Below are 18,286 nucleotides of genomic sequence, written 5' to 3'. Positions count from 1 at the left end.
TGGACGTGTGCAACATCAGGTCTACCCACTTGACTATCACTCCTGCCCCATAGAACATCTGAAAATTAATTCATTTTTGTTTGTTTGGGGGCCATAATGGATAGTGGTCAGGGCACATTCCTGCTGGTTTTGCACTCAGAATACACTGGTGAGCTCATAGGACCACATGGGGTGCCACGGATTGAACATAGGTTTGCCCACATTCGAGGAAAATGCCCAAAGTTCTGTCCTATCGCTCTGACCCCAAACACATCAAGTCTCTTCAATGAATAGAGGTGGACTGCTGAGGACATAAAGTGCACCATGTCACTGGTCCAATATTAAATAATAGTATTTCCATAATGATTTTTAAACGTTGAATTAAATAATAAAAGGCAGATCTGAACTAACACACAATTGCTTTTTACCATTTTTTTCTTACCTAAGTATTAGAGAGAGAAGGTCTAAATATCAAGTGACAGATATTTAAGTGTTATGTTTTTAGGTGTTTACCAGAAAAAGATGTGCTTAGGATACTAGTTCTAAGTGTTTAACACACACTAACAATCACTTGTAGGGCTTTCCATATCTATTTCCCAGAGATTGTCTGATTTGCGATACCTAAAGTAGGGCTTAGATCACTTGATCACTTGACATCCCGTTACACATCGATCTGCTCGAGCGGGCACCAGTAAGGTCTCCATTCATCCCTGTCATGTGATATTCTAGCCCAATGGTCTCCGCTCGTTCTAAAAGCACGAAGAGCCTCAAACCGATAGCTCAGGGTCTTCACGAGGAAGTCTTACCATCTTGTAGGATGGAGCCACATGGTCTTTTGACATCCCGTGGAATCCAGTCGGTAACGGCTCTAGTCCAGCAGAAATCTCCAAATCTCATTACGTGACCAGCCCATCTGATTTTCGACACATTGGAAAACGAAACAGCACCTCTGATACTTGACTGTCAACGGAGATCAGAACTCCGGATTCTTTGTCTCATTTCAGTGAAACGTGATACTCCAAGCATAGCTCTTTGGATTCTTCTTTGGAAGACCCGAATAGCATTCTCATCCTGTTTGCGTAGGGCCCAGGTCTCTGAGGCATATGTTAATGCGGGAAGAATAGTGGAATCAAAGAGATGTGCCCAGAGTCGGATGTTCTTCGTCCTCTTAGCTATTTCTTTGACGTTCTTGAAGGCGTTCCAAGCTGCTCTCTTCCTCCTGTGCAATTCTGGTGCCAGGTCATTCATCATGTTGACTCCTCGACCTAGGTACATATAACTGTTGCATTCGGAAATGGTCGTTCCATTGAGAGTGAATGAAACGTCAGGAACGAGACTGTATTTCATAAACATTGTCTTCGTGAGATTCAGCTGCACTCCGACCTTTCCACACTCAAGATCGAAGTCGGCCAGCATTTGTGCCACCTGACTAATGTTTGGTGTTATTAGAACTATGTCATCAGCAAAGCAGAGGTGGTGCAGTTGCCTACCATCTATCTTCACTCCCATTCCTTCCCATACCAGTCGTTGACCTGGATGCTCACTTCTTTATAGAATGGTGAGATCCTGGTAGTGAATCCATAATACATCTCATGGAGGATCCTGATGTACTGAGTTTGAATACCCTGATTGACGAGGGCTTCGATGACCGCTTCCATCTGGACAGAATCAAAGGCCTTCTTTAAATCAATGAATGTCATACAAAGCGGTATCTTGAACTCTCAAGAAACCTCAATGAGTTTGGATATCGTGTGGATATTGTTGATCATGCTGAATCCTTTGAGGAACCCGGCTTGCTTGCATGGTTGTCCTTCATCTAGTGTTCTGCCAATCCTATTCAGGATGACTCGAGTGAACAGCTTGTACATGACCGACAATAGTCAGATCGGGCGATAGTTTCCAATGTCGTGGATGTCTCCCTTCTTGTACAGTAGTGCAGTCTGCTGGTTTTCCACCGGATGGAAACTTGCATTCAGACAGGTAGCGCGTGAAGAGCCGAGCCAGTGTATTGATGAGTACTGATGGCAGTTTCTTCAGGTGTTCAGGTCTGACCTTGTCTGGGCAGGGTGCTGTTCATTTCTTTACCAATGGAATGGCATGTCGGATTTCGGATAGGTGAACATTGGGAAAGACATATCCATCCTGCGGAATTTGGTATGTGGGCAGGTGGATGTGGCTATCGAAGACATGTGAGAAGTAGTCATGGAGAATCTTCTCCATTGCCCTTTTGTAAGATGTGATAGATCCATCAGGACGTCAGAGGGCAGTCGTCTTGGTCTTGTAGTTGGCGAAGAATAGGTAGGTGGGCATTGCGAATGCTTTTCCCAGCTTCTGCCACATCTGCCAGCACTGCTGCTCTTCTCTCTTTGAGGTCTTCCTTTATCATTTCTCTGCACTGATTTGCAAGCTCAGACCTTCAATTTTTGTTGACTGAGGCCTGTGTCAACCCACATTGGTGGATAAGCTCAAGAGTTTTTGAAGACAGGCTTTTTTTGTGGCTGTCTCTCTCTTGGCATTCCTCACACAACCATGGAGGTGCTGAACCAGTTCATCGGATTCCTCGTCAATGTTGTCAACGACAGCATCTTCCCATGTTGCCACAATAGTGCCAAAGAGCTTCAAGTTGGTGGTCGTTCTGGGAGTTCTCTTCTTAAACTTTGCAGCCCGTTCTCCCCGCTCAGTGAAGTAGGATTTTGCACGTAGGAGACGGTGGTCCGATCCTGTTTGAAATTTTGGGACAACAGCGACTTCGGTCAGGCAAAACCGTCGATTGAATATGATGTGGTCGATTTTGATTTGGAACCTTCCACTGGGAGACTCCCTTGTCCAACGTTTAGATTCGGCCTTCTGGAACTGTGAGTTACCATGGATAAGATATTATTTCAAATGTTAAGAGCATTATTCTAACATATTTTTAAAATGAGCACATGCATGTTAGCTTATTCATTTATCTTATTTATATTATCTCATTTATATTATCTTATTCATTCATTTCAACTACTCATTTACATAATTTCTGGAAAAAAAACTACAGTTGCAAAAGAACTGATTCCTACCGCTACATGGTCCCCTGAACACCACTGTATGAAACCCCAAAATATAGTAAACATCCTAAGAACTATCTCCATATAATGCGGTTTCTTTGTAAAGTTTAAAATCAAAAGTAGGAATACTCTAAGCACAAAAAAGAATTCCCAATTAGAAAGTAATTTCTCAATGAGCTCTGCAGTATTCGAGGCTTTCAAAAATACCTTGTACTATTTAAATAGGATGTTTACAAAACACCGCATTGTATGCACAGAATATTGAAAAGGAAAACTTAATAAACGTGGCAATAGTGCGTTTTAGACTGATACCAGCTACTGCTAAAATATGTTATGTAATGAGTTAAGCTTGAGGGGTACGACATGACAGGATACTGGTCTCAGGATTTCTCGCTTGTCATTCTGAAAAAGGGTTAAGTGATGTTAATTTAAAACAAAATTATTTTAAGTACATAACATCTAATGTGACAAAATAAAACAACCAAATCAACCTTAGCCACACCAATCCAATAATACAAAAATGATAAATCAAAATTATGCAAAGACAAAATGCTAATTATCATAAGAGGAAATTTGGTCAACTGTTGCCCTCAGAAACTTGAGAAATCCACTGGAGTATTTTTTTAAAAAATTCTTCCCGAGATGCTTGGATTAATGAATATATGGATTCATATTAACATTGCCATTTCAGTAGACTTTAAGAGACTGAGACTTCTACTTTTCTTCAATTTTTTCATATTCCATTGTATTCCTATTGAATTTAAGCCAGAATAGTTGAATACTTTATAACTCTATAAATTACATTTAAAACAAGTATATTAAGTTAATGCATATGCATAATTAGAGTTCTCAGATAATTTAAAAAGTACCAGGTATGGTGTCTTTTATACTTAGGCAATGTTTCAAAATTTATTCAGTTAATTCCTCTAGTGGTCATTTGTTATGAAAATGCTGAGTGTGCTGTGAAAATGATGACAAAGTTTAAAAAGATAAAGTTTTGTTTTTCTTTTTTAATGTCATCCAAATGGTTCCTGACTAGGCAGGATACTGGTTCCTGGCAGAGGAGATACAATTAAGACAATCAGTGCCATTGGAAAATACATTAGTTTATTACAGCTGTAGTTGAATGTCAGAAAACAAATAAGCCACAACTAATATTTGGAGAAAGAAATAATATCACCAAACTGATTGGATCAACTTTAAGAACCAAATTTGTAGAAATAATTTCATAGCCAAAAATGAACGATGAAATGAATCATGGGGAAAAGATGAGAAAGAGGGATAGGAAATATCAAAATCATACTAAATTCCCTAATCATTAAAAACAAAAAGGACTACTATAAAACTACAATAAAATGTAGTTTATAAAAATTGAAAACTTAAAATTTATAGCTGAGATCTCCAAGCCTGCTCGGATCGGGGCTGAGCATCCTCCACCCAGATCCTCCCTCTTCCAGTAGGCAGGGGTCACACCCACCAACTGCCCCCCAGCGCCTTGTAGTCCCATCAACAGCCAAGACCCAGAGACTATCAAAACCCAGCTCCCAGAAGCGCATGGCCGCGCAACATCTTATTTTCTCAGTCTTACTTTGCATAACCTGGCAGGCTACCGAATGTAACCTGCCCACACAGTCTGGCAAACTCCCCGTTACCTACCCAATATGCCATATACCAGTAACAATGATGGGTCTCATTCTCCTAACCCTGAAAGAACCTGGAATGTGGCACTTTTTAGAATCTCCGGGTAGGACGAAGGAGACGTTACTGGTGCCTGCTCGAGTCAATAGACGAACAACAGGATGATCGTGATCGTGACCGTGATCGTGATCATCCCAGCTATAGATTCCCAAGTATATATTCTTGCCCACCATGACCTGCTATAAATTTCTATTCTGATGAAGAATATCAAATCTTGCCATATTCCAAATAGGCCAACTTCAAGCAGGTTACACCTGAGAACAGGAGGGAGGTTGACATGACAAAACTATGGGGTGCATGGGAAATGTCTTTGAGGTGTTCACAGTTGTGCTCTTGTAACCTTGGTCACCTGGGAAGTGCTCCGACCTGGGGCTCCTGTCCTTGAGTTGGTTCAACATTACTTTGCCAAATAAAGTGTCTGGGCGTCTCTGCCACTTTCCTCTCCTTCCACCTCCCTTCAAACGCCCCATCCTCCTCAGAGCACCTGTCAAATGGAGCTCTCGCCTTTGTTTGGGGCCATTGTGGAGCACAGAGCCAAGGAATCAGCTAAGATAAAAAGTAGTAAGGAAAGCCAGTGCCAGTTGTTATTTCCAGCTTTTCCAGGGATCTTCTGAAACAGATTCTCTGATACATTGGATGCCCTCATAGGCATTTCACCCTGTATTTTTGAGTTCTCTGGAGGTGCCTCCCCGCAGACCTTTTCTCCAAAATCCGGATGTTGGTGCCATCTTATCTTAAGTCACATTGGTTTTGGAATTGCATAGTGGGTTTTTAAATACACCAAAATCTGAATATTTCCATGGTAGGCGAATTCCAGGGATTATCCTCTAGCACGGATGTAGGTAGGACAAGGCCCATCCCAGGGCAATGACAAAAGCCGATCTTGCAGAAATCAGGAAAAGCAGGAACTAAGAACTGAAAAGACCGTCAGCAGCAAAGGACCCTAGGAGAATGGACCCCTCCCCACCAAGAAAATTCCTAGAATACCCTTCTTTAATGATTCAGCCCAAAGAAGATCATCACCACTCCCAACTTCCCTGGTAATCTCCCTAGCAATGGACTTTTACCTAGGAGAAGCCCAACGTGGGGGCAGGTTGGAGAAACCCTATAAAAGCCAAATTGAACAAAGGAAGGGTGCACATACACTGCTCGTGGAGTCCATGTGCTTCTCGTGCCCACCTGGCCGGGCACATGTGTCGCCCATATCTCCCATCTTGAGATGTGTACTTTCATGCTTTCCTGTGTAATGCTCCGGTGTGTGTAGGGCCTCTCTCTGTTCTTGGAGAAGTGCGTGTTCTCTCTCTCTCTCTCTCTCTCTCTCTCTCTCTCTCTCTCTCTCTCTCTCTCTCTTCCCTCCCATCCCCCACACACACACCTTCGGAAACTCTCCATATAAAATCTAAATTACTTCACTGCTTGTTTAGTCATGAAATTTCCTTTCTGCGAGCAAGACAGGAACCCAGTAACCCTGGGTCCTGGGTGGCAGAGCCGGATCGGGAGAAATTGACCGTCTTCCCCTCCCACTTCACATGAGGAACACGTAGGGCCCTCCAACATCAGTGCCAGAAAAAGTTGAAAACCTTCGGGGACAGCTCCTTCACAGAAGCCCATGTATTAAGTAGCTAAGGGTCTTGTGTATTGTCCATTGTGTCTATAAGGAGCACCCTGGAAAACATCCCCGGGGGGAGATGTGCCCGACAGACCACCATTGTCAAAGACCCACGGACTGTCCCTGCACGGGCACTAGGATGCTGTGGGGGACACTCTCCACTGCATCCCGTTGCAATACCTGGACCCACTGTGGGGAAGGGAGCAGGGTGAGTCAGGAGGGGGAGAATCTTCTACACCGGGTCCTCCTCAGGAGAGAAACTCCTACGGCAGTTGCTGCTCACATCCCCGATCCCCTGCTCTCCCAGGAGGCATCGCCCCCCTTCTTTCAGCACTAGGTGCCCCCGTCACCGTGGCCTGCAGCTCTCGGTCCCTCTCCCACCGTGCGGCTGAGTGTCTCAGCACGGCAGCTACGGCTAATGCCAGGGATTGTCATCACTTCTCAGGCGGCCTTCCCACAGGGGGACCCGTGTTTCCACGGAGAAGCCTCCCCAGCACCTGTCAGTCTGGTCGACTTTAGCTCTGTCTGGACACACTGTGTGGGGGAGGCGTCTCGCCTTGGTTCTCTTTCTGCAGAGGCCCTAGAAGGTGAATGCGCGGGAGGGTTGGCCACACTCCGTTCTCAGGAAGGCTGAGATTGCTCCGAGCTCCCCCGAGGAAGCGGGGAGGCACAGACTACTACTTTGCAAAGTTGCTGCCAGGGTTGGCAGGGCCATCTCAAGGGACACATCACCTCCCCCCGCCCACGTGTCCCTAGGCACAGGCTCCGAGTCCCGGGCCCGCTCCTCCCCTCTCCCAGCCCGGAATGTCCCAGTAAGTCCCCATAGTCATAAATGTTTACTCATAGGTGTTTATTAGGTTGTTTGACAACACCTCAAACGAAAACAGGGATTGAAAAGATTTAGACATCGGCCCTCCCTTGGGGGCGGCAGGGGGTGAGTCTGCGTGGAAGCGTGCCGCCGGCACAGCCACGCGGGAGGATCTTCCCTGCGCCCCCTGACTCGGGGAGCCCTGAGGCTCGGCCGCTCCCGGGAGGGGTCACCGTTGTCCCTCGGGCAGCACTCGGGCTCGGCGAGGGCGAACCGCACTCTTTTCACCCTCGTTGCGGGATGCGGGTCCAGAACGACGCCGGGGAGTTGAGGAATCTGCCTCCGGCCCTCCTCTGAAGCATCAAGGCTCTGGGCCGAATGCCCGGCAGAGGGGATGCTCCTCGGGGGGTTGCTTCCGGGCTGAGGGTCCCCTTGAGCCCCGGCTCTCCTTTCGCTGGCGGCGTCCAGGGGCCGAGGTGCCGCCGGGCTGTCCTGCACCGGCACCAGGGCTGGCGCTGCGTTGCCCTCATCTCTGTGGTGGGCAGAGGGAACGGATGGCTTGGGCACCGAAGGCCGCAGGGACACCCCGGAGGGTGAAGGGGTCTCAGGGAAGGAAAGACAGAGGTGGGGCAAGAGGAGGCAGGAGTGGGGATGTGGTCTGGGACAGGAAGGGGAGTGCAAGGGCACTGAGATCATGGGCACTGAAGGCACTGAAGCACTCAGGGAAGCCAGGGTGGAAAGGTTCCGCAACATGCAGGCACCAGATGTCCGAGCCCGTGGAGGACAAGGGCGATGGGAATGAGGGGCGAGAAGGCCCGAGAGGGACAAAGAGGCCTTGATTGACATGGGTGGGAGGAGAGCAGAGCCATGGCAGGTGCTGGGAGAGGGCCCAGAAAAGGCCTTGGAATCAGGGAGCAGGCAATAGGGAGGACGGATGAGAGGGTGGGGGAAGAAAGTGCACTGAAGGCGGGGCTGTGGAGCCAACATGAACTTGGGGTCACGTATGTGATGGTACTGCGGGGATGTTGGGAGTGGAATTCAGCAGGCCCTGGGAGGTTGAGTGGACCAGGTGTTGCGCCTCCTCCCCACTGGGCTGTACACAGGGCGCCTATTTCTTTCTCAAACGGAAAGACACCGGCATTCTGCTGCCAGTTCAGGACTCTGCAGAGGACAGGCCAAGGGATCAGTCCAGGAGAAACTGAAGATGCCCTTCTGGCATGGCGAGGCAAGGGGGTCCTGTGCAGTCTGCTCCTCCGAGGCTTCTCACCGCATCACAGGAGACATGGTGAGCCTGCCCTCCTCCCAGGCCTCCTCCTCACCCCATGACCAGGGCTCCCCTACCCCATCCATGGGCAGGACCACCAGGAATCACCTCATATATATGCCTGATGTTTCTTGCCATCTCCCTCGGGAGTGGTTCAGACTCGCTCCTAGAGAAGCAAGGGGGGCTCGAGGTCAGGACTGTGGCAGCAGAGCTTCTCCTCCAGGGTCCAGAGGCGCGCCAGGCAGCTCTGTCCCAGAGAGTCCCAAAGATCTGTCCGCACCACTCAGCGGCCCAGGACTCAGAGGCACCTGCTTTCGGGAGAAAGGTCTCTCTTTGGAGAGCTCCTTACCTCTCCTCCTCCCGTGTTGACTTGTCCTCCTGGCACTCTCTGGAGGCTGTGAGGAAAAGAAAGAGTGAGCCTGTGGAGTTCTCTCCTTTCACTCACTAGAACTCTCAGCAATCACAGAGCACGGCAGAATGTTGGGTTTCTTCCCTGAATCAGTTCCAAGAATGCTACGTCGTTTCAGTCTTTTCAGGCAGGCCCACGCTGGTGGCGACCTCACTGAAGTGAACTGAACTGAACAAATCCAGTCTTAGACACAGGCCTGCCACAGAATCCTTCAGGAGCTCGACCTTTGTCCTTACCTGATGAAACTTTGCCGGGTCACGTACTTTATGGTACAGGAGGTAGCCAGCGATGAAGATCAGGAGGGTGGAGAGGAGCAGAATGAGTTCTAAGTAAAAAAAGAAAGTGTTTTCCGGTGGGTCCTCACGTGGAGGACCTACAAAGCTCAGGAGATACATTTCCTCTTGGAAATCAGAGGAAAATGAAACTCTGAGCCAAAACGGCCTGTATATATAGTCCCGCTTCCATTATGAAGCAGTGACATGTCGAAATGGGTCAGAGGGTGAGGTTGGTGACCATAGTGATGAAATCCACAGGCCACACCCACTCAGGGGACCCTGAGGTCCCTCTCCCCTCCCTGCCCTTTACTTTAGCTCTTGTTCCTTGAGCCATGTCTTCTTGTTCACTCTGAGATCCCCTAAGCCCTCTGGATGCTTTGATGGCTCACAGGATGTCCCCCGTTCCCTGTCACGTAAGTGTGATAGAGTCCCTGACTTTGGGCCGACGTGACCCTTTAGATCATATCTTGCTCGCATCCTCCTTTCCTGTAGACCTTCATGGCCTGACATGTGAACCTGGCCTAGAATGTAGACACCTACCGTTCTTTGGTGTGTGGATGGGCAACTGGCCATTTTCGTTTGGGCTCTGATGTGCCTTTCATCAGCTGTTTCCATCAGCATGTTCCTGCACTCACAAAGTTCAAGGGACTCTGAAGCACATGGTAGTAATCAAACCTCAGACCAGGGGGAAGTGTGTGTAGCTCACATGACTCTGAGGTGGCTGAAGTGGCACACTATCCTTCGGGCCACTCCCATCCATGCTTTGACGAAACAACATGTTCAGTTCCCTGAATAAGCTACCCCAAGCCCCACCATCCTTTCCAGATTTCTTTTTTTCAATCGGATCAAACTTGTTTTGAAAATGCCCCCAAAAGTTTCCAGCCACCTTTAGGTTATGTCCTTAAAGATGGTCCAAGTTCCACTGGCCTCTCTAGGAAAAAGGCTGAGGAGTAGATCGAGAGTACAGTGGCCAAGCACTGCCTGGCATGAGGTCAATCTGCCTTGGAATCCTCGGCACCCCGTAAGGACCCACCAGCCCACTAGAAGTGATCCCCAGGCTCAGAGCCAGGAGGAATCCCTGAACATGGCTTGGTGTGACCTTTCAAAAAGCAATCACAAAAGGACAAAGGGAATGAAACTCAGAGAGCTCACACAAGCAGTGCAGTGCCTAAAACATAGGTTCTGCTCTGTTTCGCATGTCAAGAATTGGGTTACAGATGAAGGTGGCAGCAGATTTCATGTGCATTGGGGGCTGTTGCCTGGGTCCTGGTCCTCATCTCCAGCAGCCTCAGGTGGTAGAAGGTGATTGAGCAGGGATGGATTCCCCCCAGGCAACAGGGGGCGCTGGTCGGGAACCCTGTGGGGGGGTCTCTGACTAGGGCGCTGCTCTTCTCCCTCTGAGGACTCCATCTTCAGGACCTTGTCTCCATCCCTTAAAGTTCCCAGTTTGAATGCCAGCCCTAATTCAGCAAGCCTAATGGCCTTGGAGATGTCTTTGTCAGGTTGAGAGGTAGGGAAAAGCTGGCCCCTAGCTAGATTTCACATCTCCTGCCCGTGTGCGCGGATGTAGATGCCTTTGGTCCACAGACTGTCTTTAAAAGAATTGCTCAATTTCAACAAGATACTTAGATTGTCAGGATAGTTTTTTTGCGACCATTTGGTTCTTCTCTTTTACATTTCATTTGATTCATTTTTGATCTTTGATTGATTCACCGTGAGGATGAACATTACAAAGTTGTTCAGGATTGCGTTTCAGTCTACAGTGTTCCAACAGCCCATCGCTCCACTGTGCAGTTTCCCAGCACCAATGTCCCCAGTTTCCTTTCCACCTCTTTAAGACACCCCACACCCCGGCCTGCTTCCATGGCAGGCACTTGTTTCTTTCTCTTTCTCTCGTTTTCAGCATTATGGTTTGCAGTACAGACGCAGAAAGTTTATTCTCTATATCCCTTGACCTGCTTTCAACACTCAGTTCTTGTCCAGAGTGGTCGTGTCCAACTTTTATTGTCATAATGGACTCTCCTCTATCCTAACTGCTCTCCATCCCCTACAACCTGCTGCTTCATCCCAGCCAATGACCAGTCCTCCTGGCCCATTTTCCCTGGCTTCATGGTGTATTGCTAACATTTTTAAGTTTCATGAAATTTATGGTGCTCGTCTTCATTTAGTGAAAGTGGTGATTTTTTCTCTTGAATCTTAGAAGCTACTAATCTATTTAAAGTCACTTTGTTATGAATTGTACGCTTGCAAAGTTTCCCTCATTAAAATCTTAGCATTTTTATTGTGTACTTTTCTATACTGTTAGCAGTTAGCCTTCAGTTTTTCAAATCATTTCCAATTTTCAGTCAACAGTTTTTAGTGGTATGTCAAGAGCAAATTACAATCTTTTAGGGGTTTTCCTAGTTTTGAGGGATCCCAGTTATAATGGGAGCTCCCAGGGACCCTTCACATAGTTTGGGGTAGTGAGAGTTTTTCAAGGATTTGGTTCAGTGCCGAGCACATGCAAGGCATAGACTTGATCCTTCTAAGCCATTTAAAGGACCCAGGAAACTACTAAAGCTACGTCATGGCATCACAAACCTCTTGTACATTGCGTTGTTTCTGCCCTTTTCTCCCAGTCGTATACAAGAGCTCATCACTTAATACATGTCTGTCAGTATTATGAACACTGCTTTATTTCGCAGAAGCAGGAAGAATAAGAAAAATAAAGTGTTGGCGGAATGGGCCACAAGACCTGAGCATCTACCTTGCATGCTCCGAGTCCTGTCTTCAGCACGGCCAGTGTGGCCCTGAAAGGCCTCCCCAAGCAGCACTGCTGTGCTGAGGATGACAGGGAATGGCATGGCAATTCCTGTGCACTAGAATGACGGCCACCCACACAAATACAAGGCGAGGAAAACAAGAGACTATTTGTGTATTTATTTTTTTTCTTATTGAATCATCATGAGACAGAGTTACAAAGTTGTTCAGGGTCGGTTTCAGTCATACAATGCTCCAAAACTCATCCTCTTCCAGTGTATATTATCCACCTACAGTGTCCTGCATTTCCATCCATCCTGCCACCTTCCCTCTTGCCTATCTCTATGGCAGGAACTTTCCCTCTATTGCTCTTTCTCTTTCTTTCCATCTCTCTCTCTCTCCCCCTCCCCTCTCTCTCTCTCTCTCTCTCTCTCTCTCTCTCTCTCTCTCTCTCTCTCTCCTATTTTTATACTTAGGAGTACTGCATCTATTCAGCCATTGATTAAGCTGATGGAATTGGGTATGAACTCCATATTACTTTTTCAAAATTTTCTTTAATTTTGCAAGTTTGTTCAAAATGTTTGATTTCATTCAATATTCAAACATCAATCTCACCACCATTACACCTTCCCACCACCAAATTCGAGATGTTTCCATCCCAAAACCCCAATTCCTGTCCAACTGAAATAATATAGTTCATATTGTCTGTTAAGAGGAACTGCTGAATATGCTTACAAAAAATGGTTCACATAGGAATCAGTGTTTGTTTACAATTGTTCTATTTCGCAAGAGCCATTAGGACATTCTATATGATATCACTAAAAATGTTGTTAATATATGGTGATGTGAGTTTTGGTATATGTACATATAAAAATATGTATGTACTCATATGTATACATTTCCCTCTATGATTTGTTGCCTACTGTCTGAACCCCATCAAATGTGGTGTGGTAATTATGGAGAATGGGTAGAGAGTGTTTTATGATGTGTCACGTGTCCACGTGGTCCAGTAATATGTTCAGTCATACATGAGGTTCAGCCCGAGCACATGGGGAGTGGTCTTGAGCGTGGTGTAGTTGGTTTTTGGAGGTTTGGGGCTGCCTAAGCTGGGTTCTTGTGGCGGGGAGGGCTCGCACCCACCCGCCCCCTCTGGGGAACCCCGTGTGAAACAGCCTGGTGCGGGGTAAGGACATTCTGCAGCACGCTCTTTTGGGAGGTTTACTTTATAGTCCCTGGGTCTTGACCATTGATGGGATTAAATGGCACTGGGGGCAGTTTTCGGGTGTGACTGCCAAGCCACTGGAAAAATGGGGGCCTGGGGGAGGAGGCCCAGTCCCGATCCAAGCAGGCTTGGAGCTCTCAGTCACAGGTGCCCGCCTACCTCTGCGCTACAAGCCCTAACTGCATCTTCTGATCTCTTTTGAGATTTACGGGTCTCTGAAATAAGGCCAATAAAGGAGCTTATATAGCAGAGCCAGAGGAGGTTTGTGGGTGTATCTCCTACAGATCTAACTTTTGGTCATTGACTTGCTTGGTAAACTTGGCCCCAAGTTGTTACGGTCTGGCAAAGGTCACAGCCCCAATTTTGGGGTATCTGGAAGCTTGAAGGTGCCCTCAGGCTGCTGATGTACTCGCCCCACAGGTACACGTTGACCTGCTGGTGGCACCATAGTCCCATACTCTCTCTCTCTCTCTCTCTCTCTCTCTCTCTCTCCCCTTTTGGCCCTATGGTTTGCAATACAAATACTGAGAGGTTATCATGTTTGTGCCTTTACCTAATTTCAGCACGCAGTTCATACCCAGAGTGATCATTTTCCAACTATCTTTGTCATAGTGGTGTTGTCTTTATCACAAGTGGCAACACCTCTAGGACTTGAGGCAATTTCCCAACCCTTGGAACAATTCTCCTGCCTCTTATTAAATATCGATGTCATGGTGTTTGTTATGTCCCACAAGTGAACCCAATCATTCTATGTCTATCCCTTTCCTGCAACTCATGTCAATCATATGAAACCTTCCATTGCTGTTTATAAGAGAGTTTCTTAATTTTTCCTAACAGCTGCATAGTATTACGTTTGGAAAAAGGACTATTATGTCTATAAGTAGTCATTGTATTTTGGTATGTATTGGAGTTACATTGATATATTAAGTCCTAAATATTCTGTTAGCAATATGATTAGTTCTTTTAAAAGTATTTTATTGTACCTTATGAGATAAAGTATTACACAGTGGGTCATGATTGGGTCAGTCACACAATGTTCCACAGCCATCCCTCCACTGGAGTTTTTTCCCAGCATCAATATCTTGTCCCTTTCCCCCACTCAAAACAAAAACAAAACAAAACAAAACAAAAGGTCCATGATGCCAATTCTATTTTTTATCTTTCTCTAATTTGGGGGCATTATGCCTTGCAATACAGATGCTAAAATGTTTTCATGAATATCTCTTCACCTACTTTCAACCTTCAGTTCTTGTCCAGAGTTACCATTTACAACCAATGTTGTCACAATGGGCCCTCCTCTATCTTAACTACCCTCCACCCTCCACAGCATGAAGTTTGCAACTACTGACCCAGCCTACTGGCTCATTTTGCCTGGCCTTGGATGTTAGGAGCGACAGCACAGCAGGTACGGCGTTTGCCTTGCACACGGCCGACCCAGGTTCGATTCCTCCATCCCACTCGGAAAGCCCGGTAAGCTACCGAGAGTGTCCCACCACCACAGCAGAGCCTGGCAAGCCTCCCGTGGCGTATTCACGATGCCTAAAGCAGTAACAACGTGTCTCACAATGGAGACAATATTGGTGCCTTCCGAGCAAATTGATGAACAAAGGGGTGAGAGTGCTACAGTGCTAAAATAAAATGCAGATATTCTCTGTCTCTCTCCTTTAGATTCATGTCACTCAGCATGATTCTATCCAAGTCCATCCATTTATAGAATGATTTCATGACCCCATTTTTCCTAAGAACTGGGTAGGATTCCATTGTCCATGTACCATAGTTTCTTTATCCAGTCGACTGTTCTCAGGCACTCAGATGGTTTCTAGATTGAAACATGGAAGGCAGATGGTGTCTCTCTTGTGTGTTTTTGGACCCCTTGTTGTACTCCCATAACTGGCATTGCTAGGTTGTATGGTACATAAGTCGTTAGTTTTTTAGGAATATACATATTATTTCCTAAATGGCTGGACTGATTGGCATTCCCACCAGCAATGAGTGAGGGTCCCTTGCTCTGACTGTCTGACCAAGCACTAGTTGTTCTTGCCAGGAATGATTGCTCAGTGCGGAGCCAGGACTAACCCCTGAGTACCTCCAGGTGTGACCCCCCCCAAAACAAAACCAGACTACCTTCCATTATATTAATATGTATAATAATAACAATAATAGTAATAATAGCATTATATATCAAAGAGTAATCTGGTAAAAATATTTATAAGAACAGAAGGAACTGGTGTTGGTGCAGATGAGGCGAGAAAGGGACCCTCCTTCACTGCCGGTGGGAACGCCGACTGGTTTAGCCCTTTTGGAAAACAGTTTGGACGATTCTCAAAAATTTAGAAATTGAACTTCCATTTGACCCAGCAATACCACTCCTGGGAATATATCCCGGCGGGGCAAAACAGTATAGTAGAAGTGACATCTGCACTTGTTTGTTCATTGCAGCACTGTTTACAATAGCTAGAATCTGGAATATAGAAGAACTTTGAACATTAAACTGCTTTAAAAGGATACATGGGTAAAGTCTATTCTGTGGTATGAAGAACAGCAAAGGGATGGACACCGTCAAATGATAATTTAATTTGAATTGGCGCTAAGCTAATATCAGCTTAACATTCTACTACCAGTAAGTTTCTTTTTAAATTTTATTTTATTGAATCGCCAGGATCGACCCTGACAGGTGGTTCGTGATTGTGTTTCAGGCATAGAAAGTTCCAACAGCATTCTCTCCACCAGTGTAAGTGCCCAGCACCAAAGTCCCTTTTCCTCCACCCACCCAAACCATCCCCAGAGGAACATCTCTTCTCTCTATCTCAGGCACTCCTGAGCCTGAGATTTTCCGCATTATGGTTTACAATACAGAAACTGAGTGGTTATCTTGGCTATCCCTTTTCCTACCCTCAGTTCCTGTTCAGAGGGATCTTCCCCCAACTGACGTTGTCATAATGGGCCCTCTATCCTACCTACCCCACATGCCCCACAAGCTAATGGTAATTTACCACCATTGAGCAGTCCTCCTGGCTCGTTTTCCCTGCCCTCAGTAATTTCTTATGTTGTTCTTTTGAAACTTCCCAGAAATGCTTGCAGTCATTCTATATCTGTCCCTGTCTTTGAGATTCATTTCAATCAGCATGATACTCTCCAAGTCCATTCATTTGTAGGAAGATTTCTTGACTCCATTTTTCCTAACAGCTGTGTAATGTTCCGTTGCATGGACGCACCGGAGTTCTTCATCCAGTTGCCTGTTCTCAGGGTACAGGAGAGCAAGCCAGACTCCATACAATTCGCAATAAAGTTCAGTAAAGCCATCTCCCACCAATCGTTCCTAAACAGATACCAAGAGAAAGTGACGGGACTCTGACCATAATACCATAAGAGGAATAGGAGAGCATGATTCCTGCCAGCCAGTGCTGTGACCTCTGGGTCGTGGCCATCAGGGCCCTTGTGCCCAATCAGCCTGCTGACATAAGTGCCAGGCCCAGGGCACGATGTGGGCACTCAGTGCCATGGTGAGCCTTTGAAGATACGTACAATAAGACACAGGCACCAGATGTCTAAGCCCGTGGAGGATAATGGGAATGGGAGTGAGGGGTGAGAAGGACCCAAGAGGGACAAAGCGGCCTGCAGGGAAATGGGTGGGAGGCAGGCAGAGCCCTGGGAGGTGCTGGGAGAGGGCCAAGAAAAGCCTGTGGAGATAGGAAGCTGGCGAGAGGGAGCAGGGGTTGAGAGGGTGGAAGGAGACAAAATGCAGAGATGGCCAGTATCCGCAGATATGATGACAGTGTTCTTGGTAAGTGAGTTACTAAGTTACTCCAGTAAGTGACTGTAGACCAATGGTCCTGAGAGGGAAGATCATCATCATCCCAGGGGAGAAGCAGACTTTGTTTCCTTATGTACATATTCATTATGTACTTTTCTATATTGTTAGCTGCTCCTCTTCAGTTTTTAAGATAATTTTATAATTTTCATAGAACACTTTGGTGTTATGTCTAGAGCAAATAACAATATTATAGGGATTTTCCTAGTATTGAGGATCAGAATTAGGATAGGGGGCTTCCAGGGATCCTTACCAGGTTTGGGGGGAGTAAGAGAGTTCAGGGCTTTGATTCAGTGCCTAGCACATGCAAGGCATAGACTTGATCCCTCTAAGCCATTTCAAAGGCTAAAGGAACTATTAGAGCAAAGTAATGGCATCACATACCGCTAGTCCATTGTGTTCTTTCTCCCCTTTAGTTCTATTGTTATATATGAGCTCTTATTAAATGCATGGCTGTCAGGATTATGAACGTTCCTTTATTTGGCAGAAGCAGCAAGAATAAGAAAATTAAAGTGTTGGGAGTATAAGTCACAGGACCGGAGTTTATAGCTGGCATGTAGCAATTCCTGTCTTGAGCACTGCCCCTGTGGCCCTACAAGGCCTCCCAGAGAAGCACGACCGTGCTGAGTATAAGTGTTGCTGCCATCTTACCTTAAGTCACATTGCTATTGGAATTGCATAGTAGGTGCTTAAATATTCCAATTCTGAAGTGGAATTTTTGCTCTCCTTGGTTTGGAGAATTCCAGGGTTATCGCACAGAGCCAGTAATAAGGCCTGGGAACAGTTGGAGATGTACCCCCAAAGGAAGATAAAAAGAGAAGATTAAAATTCTTGGGGAGGGTGGGGAAGGGAAGCAAGTTACATCAGGTACAGGACATGCCTTGAGCATAACCCTGAGATAACTTCTGGCAAACAGAAAAGTCCTTGATATTTATGAAAGGAATACCCACTAAAATTACTAAAACATACACTACTATATTTTTAAATGCGTATTCATTAGTAGTTCTTCCCATAAAAGCTGAGGATATTAAGTTTAGCGGTAATATTGACACACTAAAGCAGAAAGCAGCTAACCTTTCAAATCTTTCAATTTCTCTCTTTTTCAATTATTTCAACTTTATTAACAAATTATTGAACATATTTCTATGACACTATACTCCAGAGACCCGTAAGATATGTACACTAAAAAAGATGGGCACCCGGGCTGTCCTCTAATAACCATGGGGATTATATTTCTTAGCATAACTATAGCATAGTTTCAGGGAAGTTTCTGAAGTATACAACCTTATACCAAAATCTGATAGTTTCTTTTCCTGAGGAATGGGTCTTTCCTTCTCATCAAAATTTTAAGACCATACAACCACATACCTGTCAACTAGGACCATTTTGGCTATGGGATCTTCAGTTCACAAACTGGTAAGAGAAACT

The sequence above is a fragment of the Sorex fumeus genome, unplaced genomic scaffold (genome assembly GCF_029834395.1).
Source record: "Sorex fumeus unplaced genomic scaffold, SorFum_2.1 ptg000010l, whole genome shotgun sequence".
Classification (NCBI taxonomy): Eukaryota; Metazoa; Chordata; class Mammalia; order Eulipotyphla; family Soricidae; genus Sorex; species Sorex fumeus.
Note: the sequence above shows the minus strand (reverse complement) of the source record.